The sequence below is a fragment of the Eleutherodactylus coqui genome, chromosome 5, assembly GCF_035609145.1.
Source record: "Eleutherodactylus coqui strain aEleCoq1 chromosome 5, aEleCoq1.hap1, whole genome shotgun sequence".
NCBI lineage: Eukaryota > Metazoa > Chordata > Amphibia > Anura > Eleutherodactylidae > Eleutherodactylus > Eleutherodactylus coqui.
This window is the reverse complement of record NC_089841.1, coordinates 184,462,222-184,479,742: the sequence shown is the minus strand read 5'-3', so window position 1 is coordinate 184,479,742 and position 17,521 is coordinate 184,462,222.

Below are 17,521 nucleotides of genomic sequence, written 5' to 3'. Positions count from 1 at the left end.
GGGGGAGCACAGTCTTAGTTCCATTTCAGTAATAGAAGCACTCAAGACAGGCCCCAGTAACAATTCCGAAGCAGCAGTATAGGGGGAGCACAATCTTAGTTTCATTTCAGTAATAGTAGCACTCAAGACAGGCCCCAGTAACAATTCCGAAGCAGCAGTATAGGGGGAGCACAGTATTAGTTCCATTTCAGTAGTAGTAGCAGTCCAGACAGGCCCCAGTAACATACCACTAGCAACAGTATAGGGGAAGTACAGTCTTAGTTTCATTTCAGTAATAGTAGCACTGAAGACAGGAACCAGTAACAATTCCGAAGCAGCAGTATAGGGGGAGCACAGTATTAGTTCCATTTCAGTAGTAGTAGCAGTCAAGACAGGCCATAGTAACATTCCCGTTGCAGCAGTTTAGGGAGATAACAGTCTCTTTCACATTTCAGTAGTTGCAGTATAGACAAGGCCCCAGTTACATTTATGTAGCAAAAGTATAGGCCACCCCCACACACCTTGCTGTACCATGAGTGCCGGCGAAGCCCATAAAAATTACTAGGATTACACTGTAGGCGAGGGCCCAAAAAAATTGGTGTACCAACAGTACTAATGTACCTCAGAAAAATTGCCCATGCCCAACCAAGAGGGCAGGTGAAACCCATGAATCGCTTAGCTTACTGTGGCTTAATTTGTAACTAGGCCTGGAGGCAGCCCAGTTAAAATAAAAATTGGTTCAGGTGCAAGTTTCAACGCTTTAATGAGAATTGAAACGTATAAACATTGTTTACTAAAGTCATATGACATTGCCCATTCGACGTGAATACGTGAGCTTTCAGGAGGAGGAGCAGTAGGAGGAGGATGAATATAATACACAGATTGATGAATCTAAAAGGTCCCTGTTTTTTATGGTGATAGAGAATGATGCTTCCATCTGCGGGTGCAGCCTACGTATTGTTTAGGTACCGCTGCTGTCCGCTGGTGGAGAAGAGAAGTCTGGGGAAATCCAGGCTTTGTTCATCTTTATGAGTGTAAGCCTGTCGGCACTGTCGGTTGACAGGCGGGTATGCTTATCCGTGATGATTCCGCCAGCCGCACTAAACACCCTCTCTGACAAGACGCTAGCCGCAGGGCAAGCAAGCACCTCAAGGGCATACAGCGCGAGTTCCGGCCACGTGTCCAGCTTCGACACCCAGTAGTTGTAGGGGGCAGAGGCGTCACGGAGGATGGTCGTGCGATCAGCTACGTACTCCCTCACCATCCTTTTACAGTGCTCCCGCCGACTTAGCCTTGACTGGGGAGCGGTGACACAGTCTTGCTGGGGAGCCATAAAGCTGGCAAAGGCCTTGGAGAGTGTTCCCCTGCCTGCGTTGTACATGCTGCCTGATCTCCACGCCTCCCCTGCTACCTGGCCCTCAGAACTGCGCCTTCTGCCACTGGCGCTGTCAGATGGGAATTTTACCATCAGTTTGTCCACCAGGGTCCTGTGGTATAGCATCACTCTCGAACCACTTTCCTCTTCGGGTATGAGAGTGGAAAGGTTCTCCTTATACCGTGGGTCGAGCAGTGTGTACACCCAGTAATCCGTAGTGGCCAGAATGCGTGTAACGCGTGGGTCACGAGAAAGGCATCCTAACATGAAGTCCGCCATGTGTGCCAGGGAACCTGTACGCAACACATGGCTGTCCTCACTAGGAAGATCACTTTCAGGATCCTCCTCCTCCTCAGGCCATACACGCTGAAAGGATGACAGGCAAGCAGCATGGGTACCCTCAGCAGTGGGCCAAGCTGTCTCTTCCCCCTCCTCCTCATGCTCCTCTCCCTCCTCCTCCTCCAAAACGCGCTGAGATATAGACATGAGGGTGCTCTGACTATCCAGCGACATACTGTCTTCCCCCGCCTCCGTTTCCAAGGGTCCGCAGGGTGGCAGCGTCCGTCTTGGACTTGCGGAAATGTGCGCTGAGCCGGCACACCTTTCCGAGCAGGTATGACAAGCGTGGGTAGCTTTTCAGAAACCGCTGAACCACCAAATTAAAGACGTGGGCCAGGCATGGCACGTGCATGAGGCTGCCGAGCTGCAGAGCCGCCACCAGGTTACGGCCGTTGTCACACACGACCATGCCCGGTTGGAGACTCAGCGGCGAAAGCCAGCGGTCGGTCTGCTCTGTCAGACCCTGCAGCAGTTCGTGGGCCGTGTGCCTCTTCTCTCCTAAGCTGAGTAGTTTCAGCACGGCCTGCTGACGCTTGCCCACCGCTGTGCTGCCACGCCGCGCGACACCGACTGCTAGCGACGTGCTGCTGCTGACACATCTTGATTGCGAGACAGAGGTTGCATAGGAGGAGGAGGAGGAGGGTGGTTTAGTGGAGGAAGCATACACCGCCGCAGATACCAGCACCGAGCTGGGGCCCGCAATTCTGGGGGTGGGTAGGACGTGAGCAGTCCCAGGCTCTGACTCGGTCCCAACCTCCACTAAATTCACCCAATGTGCCGTCAGGGAGATATAGCGGCCCTGCCCGCCTGTGCTTGTCCACGTGTCCGTTGTTAAGTGGACCTTGGCAGTAACCACGTTGGTGAGGGCGCGTACAATGTTGCGGGAGACGTGGTCGTGCAGGGCTGGGACGGCACATCGGGAAAAGTAGTAGCGACTGGGAACCGAGTAGCACGGGGCCGCCATTATGTTTTTGAAAGCCTCTGTTTCCACAAGCCTATACGGCAGCATCTCCAGGCTGATCAATTTGGCTATGTGCTTGGGGTGCTTGGCCATCATATGCCTGCGCATGCTGGTGGTGGTGAGGCTGCTGGTGGTGGCTCCCCGGCTGATCTTGGCGCGACAAACCTTGCACACCACAGTTCGTCGGTCGTCTGCACTCTCAGTGAAAAACTGCCACACCTTTGAGCACCTTGGCCTCTGCAGGGTGACATGGCGCGAGGGGGCGCTTTGGGAAACAGAAGGTGGATTATTCAGTCTGGCCTTGCCTCTACCCCTGGCCACTGCACTGCCTCTTCCAACCTGCCCTGCTGCTGCACTTGCCTCCCCCTCTGAAGACCTGTCCTCAGTAGGCTTAGCAAACCAGGTGGGGTCAGTCACCTCATCGTCCAGCTGCTCTTCCTATGAATCCTCTGTGCGCTCCTCCCTCGGACTTACTGCCCTTACTACTACTTCACTGATAGACAACTGTGTCTCATCGTCATCGTCCTCCTCACCCACTGAAAGCTCTTGAGACAGTTGCCGGAAGTCCCCAGCCTCATCCCCCGGACCCCGGGAACTTTCCAAAGGCTGGGCATCGGTCACGACAAACTCCTCCGGTGGGAGAGGAACCATTGCTGCCCAATCTCAGCAGGGGCCCGAGAACAGTTCCTGGGAGTTTGCCTGCTCCTCAGAATGTGTCATTTTCATGGAGTGAGGAGGCTGGGAGGAAAAAGGAGCAGCAGCCAGAGGATTCAGAGTTGCAGCTGAGGACGGCGTAGAAGACTGGGTGGTCGATAGATTGCTGGATGCACTTTCTGCCATCCACGACAGGACCTGCTCACACTGCTCAGTTTCTAATAAAGGTCTACAGCGTGGACCCATTAATTGTGAGATGAATCTGGGGACCCCAGAAACTTGCCTCTCTCCTAATCCTGCAGCAGTTCGCTGCGATACACCTGGACCAGGAGCTCGGCCTGTGCCCACACCCTGACCTGGGCCTCCGCGTCTTCGCCCCCGTCCACGTCCTCTAGGCCTACCCCTACCCCTCAGCATGGTGTATTTCGATAGAGCAGGAACAGAACGCTGTAATTAAATGTGCCGCTTATTGGCCTGTTGTTGGAGGCTGACTTCGCTTACGGAGCACACAGCAGAGCCAGGAATCAATTATGCGCAAGCCTGTAGTGAGACCTAGGTGCGTATGACTGAGCTACTGGAATTCACAGCGCAGAAGCAGTCAAGTGGCCAAAGGCCAGTGGTAGGCCTTAAGTATTTTGCTTCAATTTTTTAAAATAGTGAGGTGAAAAACCAGACAGACACCGTATGCAGCGTATATATGTATACTCTTTCCCTCTAGCGGGATGACGGCGATGATGTAACGGACACAGCAGAGCCAGGAAACAATTATGCGCAAGCCTGTAGTGAGACCTAGGTGCGTATGACTGAGCTACTGGAATTCACAGTGAAGAAGCAGTCAAGTGGCCAAAGGCCAGTCGTAGGCCTTAAGTATTTTGCTTACATTTTTTAAAATGGTGAGGTGAAAAACCAGACAGACACCGTATGCAGCGTATATATTGTATACTTTTTCCCTCTGGCGGGATGACGGCGATCATGTAACGGACACAGCAGAGCCAGGAAACAATTATACGCAAGCCTGTAGTGAGACCTAGGAGCGTATGACTGAGCTACTGGAATTCACAGCGCAGAACCAGTCAAGTGGCCAAAGGCCAGTGGTAGGCCTTAAGTATTTTGCTTCAATTTTTTAAAATGGTGAGGTGAAAAACCAGATAGACACTGTATGCAGCGTATATATGTATACTGTTTCCTTCTGGCGGGATGACGGCGATCATGTAACGGACACAGCAGAGCCAGGAAACAATTATGCGCAGCCTGCTGTAACGCTTAGCTGGGTATTAATTAGCGACTACTACCCCCAGCAGACACGCAGTAAACTGAAGACGGTCACAGGCAGCCCAGATATAGTATTTTTCCCCAATTTTTTTGAAAAAGCCCACTGCCTATATAGCCAGTATACCTCTTTCCCTGTACCACTGTCCCTGCCTCACCAGTACTGCCCCTATACTCTGTAAAATGACTGCAGACTGAGGACGCTATGGTCTGCACGCCCGATATACAAAAAAAAGAATTGTGCAACACTGCTAAAAGCAGCCTCAACAGTACTGCACATGGTCAGATGTGGCCCTAAGAAGGACCGTTGGGGTTCTTGAAGACTAAAATAACACCTAACACTCTGCTTATAGCAGCTACAGCAAGACAGCACTTTCCCTGATCTCTCTCAGCGTGCATCTGTGGCGAGCCGCGGGCGGGGCAGATTTAAATACTCGGGTGTCATCTGATCTCCCCAGCCACTCACTGCAGGGGGGTGGGATAGGGCTGGAATGTCACAGGAGGAAGTTGTAATGCCTTCCCTGTGTTTCTATTGGCCAGAAAAGCGGGCAAATGTCTCAGGAAAGGAAATGTAATGGAGTCTAGCACCGCGTGGTGCTCGTCTCGAGTAACGAGCATCTCGAACACCCTAATACTCGAACGAGCATCAAGCTCGGACGAGTACGCTCGCTCATCTCTAGATGTATCACATTTATATGCCTATACAAAATGTGATCTGTTGTTAGGGACAGATATTCTATAGAGAGAACTTAAAATGGGTCCTATTAGAGAAAGCTGAGACAGAAGCTGCAGCACATTTATAGGCTATGTGAAACGTTGTCTGCACATTGGGAGAGAGTATATTTCTGCTGCTGTCACTGTACACAACAGCAAAGCAGACAGAAAAGCTATGCTTTGGCATAAGGAATATTGCAGTTCACTGTTTGTTGCCTGAGACATTATTCAAAGTCACCAATCCAGCCACTACAAATTATTTGCAGACCTTATGCAGCTGGCAGTAGTGTTTGGGGAATTAAATTATGCTGCACCAAATAGGGACAGTACACAAATAAACAAGCTGTATCGTGTGGCCTTCTGTTCTCACATTTCATGCTGCCGAGGCTTAGTCCTCATGTCCACGGGTAGGTTGGATTCTGCCATCCGGTGCACCAGCAAACATGCGCCGTACAGTTTTTTTTTCTTAAACTCCTGCTTTCCCGCAGAATCTGCATCCCGACCGCAGGTCGGATGGCTTTTATTGACTTCAATGGAAGGCGTCCACACAGAATCCGCACTAAAATGAAGCATGCTGCAATTTGTTTTTCAGACCCATAGATCCCCGCCAGACAAATCTGCATGCTTTAATTCAGGGGAGGACGCTTATGCTTCCCTATGGTGGCTTGAATTGCGGATTCCGCAAATCAAACCGTCCCGTGTATATTGGGCCTCATTTAGTTGGCAGTAGTGTTTTGTGTTTATATAAGACAAAAATAATACTAAACAGCGAAACAGCAGATACACACACTGCATGTCAGCGGTCTTAGATGTCGTTCAGTCATGAATCAGGCCACTGCAAATTTTTCGAAGCCCTTATGCCAGCTAGCAGTGGTTTTCTGCAGACTACATAATTAGCTAATAATTTAGGTAAAGGCGTGGTTTGCAATTGAACTGTTAGGTCTTGCTTCCACACAGCATCTTTGCTATAGACCTGCATCCTAGTGAATCCAGGCCTTTTCCACCTGGGAAAGAACACCAGAGACAGAAAAGAATAAGGGATCTTCTCCCCCCACCTCCTCCTGTAGTTTTTTGAAGCCCGCAGAACTTCTTTTCAGAGGACTTATGGGGTCAAGCCTGGTCAGGACTCGCATGCCTGGAGGCTAGTGCATGGATCACTGGAAGACCCAATATGGACAGCTATTGCTAGCTTCATTGAGCAACTAGTTGATTGTATGGGGGACTCCTGGTCACTCTTAGAGGACTCCATCACTTCTCGGCGCCTTGGGCTGCTGATAGTGTGGACTTTGTGGCATGGTGGTCTGGGCCTAACCGCCTGAAGCTCACTCTGTCTGGATGACTGGAGCTCCTGGAGCTCAAGCAGTGCTTTTACCGCCTAAATAAGTGACCAGCAAAGGACCCTCCCCATAGGCCGCCATTCTATCAACCTATCCCTCTGTTATCCTAGCAGGGGCATTGTTCTGTGCTGGGTCCAATGGTGGCCCTGAGGCCTAATATCCACTGCATCAACAGTACACTCACAGGAAGGCCTTGGGGGACCCATGACTATCCCTCCACACCAGCCCTCTCAATTCGAACTGGTATACCAAAACCAAAAAATAGTAATTCAGAAATGGATAAATATCCAAGAAGGACGCACAATTCTCCTGCCAAACAAAGAAACAAAACTCTATACGAGGCACTTCAGGAACATCACCTGGATAAATCCAAAAAAGGGAGATGGACAATTCCTCTGCCTATTGGATGGTAACATTCCTGCAAATCAATGTCCAATCCTTTATACAGGTCTTTAGAACAGTGATTGGGAATTGAAAACCAAGCCAGAATCCATACACAGACAGCTGTTTCGGGGTATTTGCCCTTCATCAGTGTGCATCATTCCTTCTCGCCTTCTAGGTTCTCTGCTTAAAAAGTCAGACATTGATTTGCAAGAATGCTGCCATCCAATAGGTTGTTCCATCTTTCTTATTTGCATATATTTCCCAGAGGAGCATGAATGGCTTTATAAGTCTCCCCACTCACCTTCTAGGTGCTCTCCTTAAGAAGTGACAATACCCCTCCTGATTGGATAAATTTAACCACAATGACGAAAAAGATCAGGGCGCAATATCCTGTTTCTTCTTTAGGAAAATTCAGACCCCATCTCTTTCGCCTATGATGATGGAACTAGCTGATATAAAATAGATGTTAAACATATTGCCACAGGGTTGAAGAGCTTGAAAATTCCCACAATGAGATTCTTCAACACTGCGAAGCCATCCAAAATAACTTATTGGCTTAACAAGAACATCTAAACCAGGCTCTGATAATGAGGGAGGACCAAGGGAACAGAAGCAGGTGGAAGAATATTAGACTATCGAACGTATACACAGAGCTCTCCATCTCAGACCACCCTGTACAGTCCCACTCCGTGATATCATTTGTGGTCTACTAAGCTTTGTGGACACCATAGTTATTCTACAAAAGGCATAGGAAACACAAGAAATCCTATTTAAAAATAGCAGAATTCTACAACTTCAAGACATTTCTCTAAATACACTTGCCAAAGGACGTATCCTAAAACCCCTTACAGATACCCTGAGGCTAATGAGACTCCCAGTGAGATGGCTCTTCCCATTTAGATTTGCTACTTGGTCAGCAAATTACTATCAGGTCTCCATATGATCTGACTGTAACTGGAAAATGGCATACTGAGTATAGATGTCACAGTATTCCTAAAAATGGCAAGGTATCACTGAAAGGATAATGATAAAATATAACTTTTAATAATTCTAATTAAAAATCAGGAACTGATTATAGCCAATAGTGAGGATATTAGTGTGAAGCAAAGTATAAACCCAAAAAGAACCAAAAACAACACAAAAGACATTCGAGCGCAATTTGCGTAATACACACCGCAATCCTTAATTTATTAAATCATGTGTGCTTGGGACCATTTACACACAAAGATGATCGCTCAAAACATGGCTTTTGAGTGATTATTTTGCATAAACTACTAATTGGTACTAATGCCAATTAGTAGCTTATTAATACATGTGAGCTGCCAGGAGCAATATTCGGAGAACAGCGGTTGGTCTGTTCTCTGAATACATTCCCTTTGTTCTGCCAGGGGGCTGACAGCTGAGACAATGTTATCAGCACTCCCTGCAGAGAATACAGCTTGAAGTCCCTGCTATCAGCTCTTCTGCAGAACAATGGCATAATGAGCGATAAACTTTTTATAACATCCATCAATTGACCCAACTTTAATTTATAATTATAACAACCATTATTTGACCCTACGCGTGTTTCAACCAAACTAATGGTATCAGCATCCTATATAGGAAACTACCAGTTTCTTTTATTGGTTAATTGATCCTGGGTACCTCATATCCTACTAGCCGTGGGAGTTCATTGACAGTAATGTGGATGTAACCTTTATAACAGTAAATGCACAATGCCTGCGTAGACCTAAAATATGATATAATCACCCTGCACCTCCAAATATATGAGGAGTACTCACTGGTGCTAGGATCTGGTGTAGGAATATGAGGGTTAGACCCAGACATTCAATGGTCATTTATTACCTAAGTAAACACTCTATGCTGCACTTACTATCTGACTGCTAAAAGTAACAAAGGAGCTGATTGCCATGAGACGGATGTAGCTGTTTTTTTTTTTTTTGATAAAGACCCTCGGATGGAGGGTTGAAACATTGTGTGGGCACAATAAAGATTTGTTCTTTTATTCAACCCCCGGAGTGCTGCTCTCATACATACTTAGCTGTTTTTAGCCTGGTGTGGCTCGATAACAGCTAGCCTAGCTACTCTGGCTAACTAGTAGAAATCTGGCTAGCTGCCCTCTCTTTGCTAAGCGTAAGTTTAAACTGCAGTCAGTCAGTTCTGAAAAGAACTACCAAGGTGTGGAGTTGTGGAGGAACCACCTAGCGCAGCTGCTCCTTAAAATGTCATCAAGAGACTGCTGAACAGGCTTACCTATTTATTCCATATACCACACCCTTTCAGGTCCTGGAAGAACCAATCGAGACATAGATGTACACCTGTAGGTTAGTAGCAAAAGCTCGTGCAAGACACTATCCAGAGAGCAGAAGTTCAGACTTCAGAATCTGAGGTGAAGTTAGCTCAGTCAGTAAGAGCACAGCATTAGCAGCGGCATGATCATGGGTTTGTGCCCCATACGGGCCAGTTACTTGGAGTACTGCATAAAGCAGGAGGCTAGACCGCATGAACTAGCAGACCCTGGGGTCTCGAAATTCCCAGTTTCATGATCATTTTAGACCATCGTAATGATCCACTAATCAGCATGACTATTGTTGTTGTTTGCCTGCAGGAATAGATGCTACAGGGCCTCAGGGACAATGGTGTGTTATTGTCACAGGAGGAGAAAGAGATACAAATCTTCCAACAGTTTGGCTAGTATGCTATAACTCAATACCACAAGGTGGGTGGCTTTGGGTAAGAAAGGGGGCATCTTCTCCAACAGAAGGAAAAGCATAGAGGAGAAAGAGCAGGAGGAGGAAGTGTTTGGAGATAACATAGGTCCACAGGCAAGACAAAGGGCTACACACCTTTCCTTCCATCCATCATTAACCCCAGCGATTCTATGTGGATGGCGATACCAGTCAGAGGACACTTTCAGACTTAACCATGAGCAATGTGGGACATCACTTTGAGGCATATGAGTGCTTTTAGGCTGCAGTTCTTACGAAAGGTCCGCTGCATAGTCCACATCAAAATATCAGTTCATTACTGGGTAGCCATCCTTCTTGATCAACCGCTACAAGGCCAAAGTGACAAATCTAATTCCAGCAGTGTAGAGGGACATTAAAATGCAGCAGTATCGGTACAGGCTGTTAAGCAGCTTTAGCAAAGCATATCTCCTCGGCCGCGGGGATGCATCTGCAATGTTTGCAGTTTTGCAGCTCATGGTGGATGGCCAGGAAGCTGCCACAGCAGCACCAACATCAGTGGAAAGGGAAGTCTAACAGAAGTGTGGCATAGTTTTTCAGCCTGGCAAAAGCTGCAGCAAAACCATAGAGTAGGACTCATAGTTACAGACAGCACTTATCCATGATGGTCAAAAAGTATGTCAGTTCTTGCGTGGATGTACTCAGACATGGCATTGACCCTTTGCTTCTGGATGTCTAAGCTGAATGAGTGGCCAGAGCTTGCACAACATGCTCTAGAGTTTCTTACCTGCCCCACTGCCAGTGTACTATCAGAATTGGTTCACAGCTGGGGGTGTCATAACTGACAAATACTAACACCATGTTTTATCCTTCTACTTTCCAAATTAAAAATATGTCAATATGGAAATATGCAGCTACAGCTCTCATGTTTCCACGAGCAGCAAACTCTGCCCTCAAGGTGCTGGTAGCTGGTGGTGGTAGTGGAACTGCTGCTGCTCTCCTTCTGCTTCCACCATGTTTTTTCCTCCTCCTCTCAAAAAAAAAAAAATTTCTAAAGCACAAGAAACAGCTGTAACTCTACAACTTTTCATTGGAAAAGGGCCATAATGGGCTTTCCTGTTCAATTGGTAGAATTTGCAAACCTTATGACCTTGTGTTACAAACAAGCACCACACCTGTTTTCTCCCTGGGCATACTTTTTACCTTGGAGGAGGGGTAGGAGGCTCGTGTGTGAGTGTTTTGTTCACCTGGCAAAATTTGAAAATCCTTTGAAAATGTAAAACATTGCTTTTAAAATAGGCAGCACACCTGCTATCTTGCCTAGTGTAGTTTTTAGTATCTCTACAGCTGTTCTGCAGAGCAAGGCCATGCTTGATTTTTATATTCACCTGGCAGACTTTGTTCTTGTTAAATTTAGGACATTGCTTTTAAAACAAGCATAACACCTGCTGTCTTCCTTGACGCAATTTCCAGTGATCTACAGATGTGGGTCTGTAATTATAGGCAATTTGGGGGGCTTTGGCTGCATTGGGGACCTTCTAAAGGGCAAAATAGTGAAACCAATTTTTACTCCCATTGCCTTTAATGAGAGTCAGAATCAGGCGTTCTTATCCATTATGGATTATTCTGCTAATCCCTCTTCACTATTAAACATTAATTTTCTTAATTTAGGTGGACAAAGGCTACAAATTTGAAGAACTACAAAAGGCTTTTTATGTTGCCACATGTAGGGCTTACCACTATTCTTCTTCTGAGACATTCGACCTATAATATTTTGTCACCTGTAATCCAATCTGGCTTCTATATTTACAGTCATGCAGTCATTCTACATAGCACGGTCATTACTTTATTTTAATTATTTCTCATGGGGAATATACAACATCTTCAAAAGTACAAAAATGACCCAGTTTTAAATTATATATACATTAATATTCCTGATTTTCAAAGACTAAAAACATTAGTTACATTAAATAAGATCTCTAGTGCCTGGATATAAGTTATAATAAATTATATGTTCATTTTAAAGATTTTACAGCAACGAATGACAACATTTTTTATGATTTTATTGGCTTTAGTGTATTTTAACTATGCAAAAGGAGACATATTCTGTGCAAATATGGAATTAAAGAGATGTAAAACTGTGGCCAAAGGAGAGACAAATAATCCATGATTGTGGCATTATATAATATATAAACTATCAGTGCTTCTCTTATATATTACACTTCACTATTAATTCTTTTATGCTTTGCTATTAATGATCAATCATTTCCTGCCCCTTAAACTACATGCCTCCTTTTATACATCCTTGTAATGCAATGATGATTTTGGAATAATAAATTAATAAACGCTTGCCAGATTTAATGAAACGGAAATCTTACTCTAAAGGAATTCTTGTTAGGGCTCCCACCCACTAGCGTTTTTTTCTCCACTGCGCTGCGAGAGTAAGTGAAAACTCTCGCAGAGCAGTGCGAGAAATCGCAGCGATATCGCTGCAACAGTCTTTTCAATGGGGCCAGCGGCAGCAGCGCTAGCCCCATTGAAAAGATATGGAGAATGCCGCGGACTTCTGCCACAGCTGTGACAGCTGTCACAGCTGTGGCTGGAGTTTCCATCATCCCCGCGGGGATGAAGGAACCCTCTGTCACAGCTGTCACAGCTGTCACAGCTGTGGCAGAAGTCGAAGGCATGCTATCCCATTGCATTCAATGGGATCGGCACTGCTGCTGATCCCATTGAAAGTGGTGGTTTCTGACAAGCCCTGCAGAATGATTATCGGAGAAGGGCTTGAAATATAAGCCCTTCCCCGATAATCATAAAAAAGTGGTTAAAAAAAAAAAAAAAAAGTTACTCACCTCTCCTGCTGTCAGCCGCGTCCTCCGGCTGGCTCCCCGACACTGCTACTGAGCTCTTTCAGCAGACGGGGATTTAGAAATATCTTAGCTATTCATGAATGAATAGCTAAGAGCTATCTGCCATTGGCTGAGCGCTCAGCCAATAGCTAAGCAGTAGGTGCTATTGGCTGAGCCCTCAGCCAATCTGCACAGCCCTTTCAGGAGGCGGGGATGAAGGAAACTTCTGCTGTCACTGCTGTGGCAGAAGTCAGCGGCATTCTCCATATCTTTTCAATGGGGCTAGTGCTGCTGCCGCTGGCCCCATTGAAAAGACTGGTGATGTCGCAGCGATATCCCAGCGATTTTGGGATATCTGCCTGCGTTTTTCTTGCACTGCGATACAAGACTTTAACTTTAGAATCGTAGTGGAGAAAAAAACGCCAGTGGGTGGGAGCCCTGAAATTGTTTTCACTTGCAACAGGTAGTAATTCCTGCAAGATGGTTATTTTTTGGAAGTAGAAAAAAAAAATGAATAGGAAAGGTAAAGTTATAGTGCTAATGCTAAAAAACTGCATCCACTTAAATGGGAAAAGCATCTTAGGTAGTAGAATAACATTGCTCCTTGCTTCCAGAAACAGTGCAACACTTGACCATTCATTTACAGTATATGGGGCTTAACTACATACCACATTGTAGTGCATCCAGTGTACTGTATATTGATCACATAATATGCAGCTGTCACAGTTCATTGCTACTATTCTGCACAGAAATCAGTCTCAACAATGGAGCTTTAAAGCAACTTGTACTTACTGTAAAATGTGTTTCATAATAGTTTGAAATAGTGACTTGTTGAGGAGCCTACTGGCACCTAACAAGTGAGGCAGATCCCTGTGTAGTGTATGGGATTGTACACTCCATAAGAGGGACTGTGGGTTCCTAGGTGATATAATCAATATATTATGCTAAAAGTAAACAGCGATTTTGGATGTGACACATGTTGTGGGGCCAAAGACCACACTATACTTCTTCTACGTCATGTCCTAATGTAAGTAAGATTGCATTCACACGAACGTATATCGGTTCGGTTTTCACGCCGAGCCGATATACGTTGTCTCTCTCTGCAGGGGGGAGGATGAAAGAGCCAGAAGCAGGAACTGAGCTCCCGCCCCCTCTCTGCCTCCTCTCCGCCCCTCTGCACTATTTGCAATGAGAGGAGGTGAGACGGGGGCGGGGCTAAGGTCCGAGAATTGGCCCCGCCCCATCCCGCCTCTACCCATTGCAAATAGTGCAGAGGGGCGGAGAGGAGGCAGAGAGGGGGCGGGAGCTCAGTTCCTGCTCCTGGATCTTCCATCCCCCCCCCCCTGCAGAGAGAGACAACGTATATCGGCTTGGCGTGAAAACCGAGCCGATATACACTCGTGTGAATGCACCCTAAAGGTGGTTGCATTGCAAATTGAAAATTGCTGCAATTTAACAAATACTGATACATTTCTTGCAATTTTCAAATCAGTAACTTGTGAGTTGCAACAGAACTGCATTCAATTACATTAGGACATAAGATAGCAAAGTGATAGCACAATATTTGGCCTTGCAGTGTGTTTGTGACCAACTTTGCCATGTAGCTCTAGCCTTATTATTACCAAATCAGGTCTAATCTAAGGATTTTTCCCAGTGTGGTTGATTTGTGTTGCACAAAAAGTTATTAACACTGCCAAGAATGATACTCCATTATTTCTGGTGTATCTGTCTCTCAGTGACTATTCTACGAGGGTTCCTGCCCTGTCTCTGTCAATCCCCCTTATGTTTGTGCTAAAAAAGGATGGCCTAAAATACTATTGCATGCAGGTTACAGTTTGTACAATTCTACATTAGTATACAGTATTTCCTAAAGGGAGATAGGAAACAGATAAATAGTGGACATCTTGATGACGATATCCTAGGTTAGACCATTCAAATCTGGTTAAAGAGAACTTGTCATTAGGTTCATGCTGGTTGAACCGTGGGAAGTATGAAGTCAGGAGAGGCATGCATATTGCAGACGTATGTTTTATTCTGAAATTCCTGAAGTTTCAGAAAAAAACATACTTTAAAAAGCCACCAGGAGAGGGGATTAGTGTCATGGAGGCGGGCAGCCACTGACTTCTCTATGCCTAGATGGCTGTATTTAAAGGTCTCTCCCTTTGCACAAACAGATAGAGACCTGCCAATCAAGCTGATCTGGGCAGGTAGATGCTACCGGGGACCCACCACACAACTTCAATCTGTTTTCGACAACCTTTGAAGTATGTTTTTTTTTTCTGGAAATACCACAAATTTTCAAAATAAAACATACATATTTGCAATGTTTGTGCCTACACCAGCTTCATGCTGTCTCTTGTCAGGCAGTAAAACCCTGGTGACACATTTTCTTTATGTGTGTCCATTTGTAAATTTCCAAAATATGTTAAAATAATGTTTCCTTACATATTGCTCATTCTAACTTAATTTTTGTTAAAATAAAACTGATAAAAATATAAATTCCCTGCTGATGAAACCGTTGTTGACTTGTTTTTTCCTGTTCTGAAAATGTAATATAAAAATTAGTCTACAGAGACTGTGCCATAATTCTACTGTGGGGCCTCATTATGGTAATGAATCCATAGCAGGATATATATTCCTATTCATCAGTGAGACAACGATAAATCTCACCAAATGAACAAATACTCTTCATTAATCTGTTACATTTGATGTTGTTCAGCAGGTATTTTCACCTGTTGTCTTGCTTAATTAAGTCTTCTTACTTATAGATGGTTTATATGATATATGTTAATGAATATACTTTTTCTTCTTGAAAATTTTGCAAAATTATTACCTAATCAACCACTTGTGTATCTAAAAGTGCTTCAGTGTGTCATAAATTTGGATTACAAATCAAATTCTCAAGTTGCATGAGTTATGTAATGTTGATGTTAAAAAAAGACACAATTCCATAAAGTTCAACATATTATACTCTAGAGTTGATCCAAATGAAAGTAAAAACCCTAAAGAAGTTGCCAATTACCTCATTGTAAAGGAGGACATTTTTAATTTCAAATATGACAAACAGAATAAGTTATTCATCAAACTGCTATACTTAATTTGTTATATTTTTATCTTTCAAGAAAAGCATCAGAGTTCCAGGTTCTGACTGCTCTTACAGTTAAGAATCCTCATCTATGATGATGGAGAAAACCTATGTCTTGTAGATCGAGCAGATGCCCTCTTGTCATGTTTATATTCCTAGGTAGGAAAAGATTATAAATCAGATATGTATACTGTCCAACTATATTTGCACAGAGATTGGCCTTCAAGCATGCTGCTGTTTTTTTTGTTTTTTTTTTAAAGCTGAATAACTTCAAATTTGATAATCTCCTGTGGTCCTGATATTTACCTATTACTTAAATTACTTTGGTTGCCATCCTCTGTACCCACTTCATGCTAACTGTCTTTCTTATACAGAAGTGCACATAATTGTCCGTACTATTTCATGTGTACTCTGCTGACATTGTGATTTGTATAGAGGCAGATTGTGCTTTTGTTAGGTGCACTTATTCTTCTTTGCTTTTGAGGCAGTTGCACTGGTTGCTAAAGTTACATTTACTGCCCACCAATATCCCCAAATCAGTGTCAGTTTAAGTGCTTACAAACATCAGCGCTTTTTCTATTCCATTTTCCTACTCTGTTGTGGAAGCAAGAAAATGAAACACACTAGGTGAATGGAACATTTGTATGACCCAATCAAATGGCATCGAGCAGACCCCAATGACTAAAATGGGGATCGTTCAGTCCAGGATTTGGCAGGATGAAATACTGCTGCATGTAGCACTATTTTGTCTCGTTTTTTTTTTTACTTGAATTTCAAACAGGATGTGACAGAATGAAATATCCATGCATACAGAACGGTAGAATAAGATAAAAACCGCCCAGAAGGGCTAAAGCCAATCTACAGGGATAATGGATAAAACATAAAATTCATAAAATCCATTATCAGACTTAAAGGGGTTGTCCCGCGCCGAAACGGGTTTGTTTTTTTTTTAACCCCCCCCCCCCCTTCGGCGCGAGACAACCCCGATGCAGGGGTTAAAAAAACAAACCGGGTAGTACTTACCCGAATCCCTGCGGTCCGGCGTCTTCATACTCACATGCTGAAGATGGCCGCCGGGATCCTCTCTCTCTGTGGACCGCAGGGCTTCTGTGCGGTCCATTGCCGATTCCAGCCTCCTGATTGGCTGGAATCGGCACGTGACGGGGCGGAGCTACACGGAGCCGGCATTCTGCACGAGCGGCCCCATTGAAGACAGCAGAAGACCCGGACTGCGCAAGCGTGGCTAATTTGGCCATTAGAGGCCGAAAATTAGTCGGCACCATGGAGACGAGGACGCCAGCAACGGAGCAGGTAAGTATAAAACTTTTGATAACTTCTGTATGGCTCATAATTAATGCACAATGTACATTACAAAGTGCATTATTATGGCCATGCAGAAGTGTATAGACCCACTTGCTGCCGCGGGACAACCACTTTAAAGCAGTGAGAGAGCAAACAACAATCTAAAGTTTAAATACTTGAGAAACACATAAATAACCAATATATTGAATGTCAAAATGTAGGCAGAGTTGTAAATAAGGTCTATTAGAAACAGTTTAAAATAAAAGGGAGACCAAGCTAATAATCCAGGCTTAAAATACACCTGCCAAGCCTGTTGGAGGACTGGCCAGTGATTTTCCAGATGGCGGAATGTGAGGGATTATAAATTGTGATGAGGCTGAGGATAACTTCCTGGAGATTCTGTTTATTTCTTTTTTCTTCAATCTTGTTCAGTTTCATGTTTTCCCGTAGTAAATGCTGATGAAGGCCGGCTATACAGATATTCTTTTTGTCTGAGCTTCTCCTTTATTGTGTTACTTTGAAAGATGAAGTCTTCATTTGTGCAATTCTGTTGGAGTCTTTTGAACCGGTTGTAAGGTATACTCGT